Raw genomic sequence first — 4,927 nt, 5'->3', positions numbered from 1 at the left:
ACAATGAAAAGTCAATAATAGCTGGGCAAGGTGGTGCATACCATTGAACCTGGTGCTCAGGAGGCGGAGGCGGAGGCAGAGGCATCTCTGAGTTCGAGGCCAACCTGCTCTACAAAGAGACTTCCAGGACAACCAGGACTACATACTGAGACCCTGTCTTAAAAGAAATAAAAAAGGAAAGAAAAGAATGAAGAGAAAGAAAATTCAATAATAAAAGGAAATAAATTAAAAGCATACTAAAACATTTGAGATTTAGTTAAAACATGCACAGTTAAAACATTACAGAATTGCACACTTGTACCAACTCTTTTTGATGGTACTAGAGTTTGAGCCCAGAGCGTCATACATTCCAGGCAGTCATTGGACCACTGGATTGAATCACCAGCCAGAAAGTCCTACAGTAGAAATGGGGAAAACCTTACAAATTAATTCTACAAGCTCATGATGGAGAGAATGTTTGCTTCCCTCCATTGCAATCTATTTTCACTGGAAAAATCCAGCAAACAATTAATGAGTAATTAACATTACTGTTTAAAATCCATTCAACACAATCCATTGTTTTGATTGGTTAGTAGAGAAAAGTCCCATGAGTTTATTAACTTGTTATAAAAGGCTTTTGATGAAATCTAACTTCCATTCATGGGAAAGAAAACCTCTACAAATTAGGAGCAGGGAGAACGCCTTCACTTGGCTAAAGGTTATATACAAAGGACCTACAGTTAATGGCATGCTTGATGGTAAAATACTAGACTCTTCCACACACACAAATTACAAAGGAAGAAACAAAAACTGTCCCTGTTTACAGATGACATAAATGTATAGAAAACCTAAAGGAATCAAATCAAAACAAACTTCAAAGCAAAGTTAAAGGTTAAAAGATCAACACAGGGGGGCTAAAGAGATGGCTCAGGGGTTAAGAGCACTGACTGTTCTTCCAGAGGCCCTGAGTTCAATTCCCGGCAACCACATGGTGGCTCACAAACCACCTTGAATGAGATCTGGTGCCCTCCACTGGCATGCAGGCAGATGACTGTATACACAATAAATAAATAAATAAAATATTTTAAAAAGATCAACACAGAAAGTTAATGTTTGTGGATACCAACAATAAGCACTTGGTGATCAAAACTGAACCAACAGCTCTGTTCATACCCCAAAGAAAAGGAAGCAGGATCACTAGGGTACCAGTGTAAGAAGATGGGTTGGAGCTCTGAAATGGCAGCAGTCACAGAAAGCTGATGGGACAAATCAAAGAAATCTGGACAAACGGGGAGGCATTCCACATTCATGGAGTAAAAAACCCTTGGGAACAAAGATAGCTGTCCCACATCATCGGCTCCACCTGACAAGTACCATCCTGAAATTGGTTTGGGACTACATCACTTGACACAACTCCAGACCAATGAACTGATACGGTGCACCTTCTACAGTTTGGCTAGAGCTTCAGACAAGAGCTTCAATCAACATTAGAACTTCAGTCAAGAACTTCAATCAAGCATCTCCCACCTACAGAGACTAAATGCAAGTGAGACTTTCATTACACTAACATTTTCTTCCTACAGGATCCTATGAGGTTGTCATCCCATTTCAGCAACAGAAATAATTTTGAGAATACTATGCCCCCTTTCCCTACTGTTGATATTGCAGGATAATTTACACCTGTTAGTGTTAGTTTTTAATTATTTAGGGTTGGGAATTGGAAGGAGGTGTTCAGACTTGGGCATCTCTTTCGGATAAGTTCAGGATTTAGATGGGATAGATATGCTTAGGATAGGATATAGGTAGATTATAATTTATTTATCATCTTCTATGTATACATGCTTTATATATGTTTGAGACATTTTGTATATTGACACAATTTAGTTTTGTCTTAAGTCTAAATCTTTTCTTTAGACAAAAAGGGGAATTGTAGGGAGAGATTTTAAGTGTCCTCAGTGCTAACCACTCCCATGTGGGTGTGTTCATGGGTACGTAGAACGTATGGGGGTAAATGGAGCTGAGGGGAGGATGTAGGGGTGGCCCACAATACTGTCTATGCCCCAAAAGGGGCTGCACAGGGGTACGGGGACAAGGAGTATAAACGGAAAGGAAAAGCAAGAGCTTGCTCGCTTGGAAGCTAGCCACGTTCCCAGAGCTCCTATCCCTCTGTTTATCTTGTAAGTATATTTAATGAATATATTAGACCTCCTTTTCTAGATAGCATTATTTCCATCTTCAGGAGGAGACTCTCTCTGTCTTTGGGTTTCGGTTTCGGCCTGGAGAGCAGCATGCAGACCTTTGGTTCTCAGCTTTCTTGGCTTTCACGTAAGTGATTTCTCTTTCAATAAGTATCATAGGACATCCCTATTTTGTGCAGTTTACTATTTCTGCTTCAGACAGCAACGTGATACACAGACATAAAATTTATATCCAAAAGCATAGGACATTGAGCATTGCTATGTGTGGATTAGGTCACCCCAAAGCCTCGCACTGATTTCTTAACTGTCAGTGCCTCAGAATGACAGACATACGAACACACAATGCACACATACACACAGAGAGAGAATACCGGGTGAGCATTGAAAAGGCCATCTGCACATGCCATGGGAAGAGGCCTGGAGCAACCCTTCCCTCACGGCTGTCAGGAGCCAACCTTCTAGAAGGAAACACAATTAGAACAATAAGCCTCTAGTGATGGGGGAAGTCCTGTGTAGATGTCAATAAAGCACTGTTGGCCAATAGGGAAGCAAGATAGGTGAGACTAGGAGTCCAGGAGAGCTCTGGGAAGGAGAAACACAGGGAGTCAAGATGTAACCGCCATAGGGATAAGAAGCCGGGAAACTTCTCCGGTAAGAGAAATACTTAGATTAACAATTATGGGATAAACACTTAAGTCAGAGCTAGCCACTAAGAAACAAGCAAGGCCAACAGCTTCATAATTAATATAGCCTCCTGTGTGTTATTTGGGGACTACAATGCGGCAGAGACCAGGCGACTGGTGGAGGAAAACCAAGCGGCAGACAAGAAAAAAGCATCTCTTTACACTCCAGAACTATGAATACATTTCTGTTTCTGTTTTCTTTTTCTTTTCTTTCTTTCTGTTTGTTTGTTTGTTTGTTTTTCGAGACAGGGTTTCCCTGTGTAGCTTTGGAGCCTGTCCTGGAACTAGCTCTTATAGACCATGCTGGTCTCAAACTCATAGAGATGCATCCACCTCTGCCTCCCAAGTGCTGGGATTAAAGGCGTGCGCCACCTATGCCCGGTTTTTTGGTTCTTAAACCACTTGTGTTGTGGTGCTGGATTATGCTAGTGTTAGCAAACAAGACAATTAGCCACAGCAAGTAGGACAAGAGGGATAGATAGAGTGGAACGAACTAAGATGATCAACTTAAGGATCTCCGCACAGTTCCAGTAGTCAAGACATGTGATCAGTGAGACAGCAGAGAGCATCCAGAAGAGACCCTCAAAGCACATACAATGGGCTTTTGACAGAAATGTAGAAATGATTCCAGGGAGGAAGGATAGCTTTTTCAACAAATGGTGGTGCTCAGGGGTAAACCAATGAACCTAAATCATTCTTACATCCTAAAAAAAAGATTCACTTTTAAATTCACATATGTGTTTATGTGTGTTTGCATATGCACATGTGAGGCTAGCCAACTTTGAGGCTACGTGAGGGTGTTGGGTCCTCTGGAGCTGGAGTTGTGAGCCACACAACATAGGTGCTGGGAACTGAATTCATGTCCTCTGCAAGAGCTGCAAATGCTCTCAGCTGCTGAGGCATCTCTTGAGCCCACTAACCCTCACACTGTAGCAAAAATTAAACCTAGGCTGGTAAGATGGATCGGTGGTAAAAAGACAGACTGCCATGCCTGACCACCTGAATTCGATCCCTGCAACCCGCACGGTAAAAGGAGAGGGCAGACACTGTCCTGCAGGTAGTCCTCTGACCTCCGCATATGCCATGGGGTGCAAGCACATGCATGCACACAAACAGTAAAAAAAAAAATCTAACTCAAAGCAGATCACAGGCTTAAATAAAGTATAAAGCTCCGCAGCTTTTAGGTCTAGCAAGCCCAAGGTCTTGGGTTTGGTTCCCAATTCAAACAAAACAAACATTCCTTTGTGACTTTTAGAAAAAAAGAAAACGGAAAAAAAATCTCCAGTTTTTAAGCCTCATCAAAGGGTCCTTAGATTCAACACAAAACCAATCCACAACTCACACACACACACACACACACACACACACACACACACACACACACACACACGCACGCACAGTTGTACACACACAGACACACACACATGCACAGTTGCACACACACAGACACATACACACTTGTCGGTTGGTTTGTTTTTTGCACCGGATTGAACCCAGGATCTTGTACTCTGCCTCTGAGCTAGACCCTCAGCCCCTGTACTTTAAATTTTGATGCAGGGCTTGCTAAGTTGACTAGGGTGGTCTTTACCTTGTTCTGCAACCCAGATAGGCTTTGGACTTGTAATCCTCCTGCCTCAGCTTTCTAAGTATTCAGGAGTGCAGTCCTGGACTACCAGGTCAGGCTAGGAGTTAGTACTGACTGATGTTCACGAAATGTGACTCAGGGGAACTATTTTGAGCCATAAAAGCCAGTTTCAACAGGACATGTCTGGCATGGTTCTTTTTCTAGAACATTCATTAAGTAACATAATTATAGAGATGGAGGTAGATTAGAGGTTGCTAAGGGTCACGGATAGAGTGAGGCTGTGAGGGGACAGTCTTTATAAGACAGTATGGATGAGAGAGCTGATTCTAGGAACAGTCGCCTTAAACTTTACGGGATAAAACTGCAGAGCCACAGAGCATGCACACATGCAAACACACGCTCACGCTTAACACTAACTGACGCCAGTGTCCTCATTTTCTTGTTCTATGACCCATTCCCATTGTGGGAAGGAATTGTGTATA

The sequence above is a fragment of the Mesocricetus auratus genome, unplaced genomic scaffold (genome assembly GCF_017639785.1).
Source record: "Mesocricetus auratus isolate SY011 unplaced genomic scaffold, BCM_Maur_2.0 Super-Scaffold_100013, whole genome shotgun sequence".
In the NCBI taxonomy this organism is placed as follows: Eukaryota; Metazoa; Chordata; class Mammalia; order Rodentia; family Cricetidae; genus Mesocricetus; species Mesocricetus auratus.
This window is presented reverse-complemented; position numbering follows the sequence as displayed.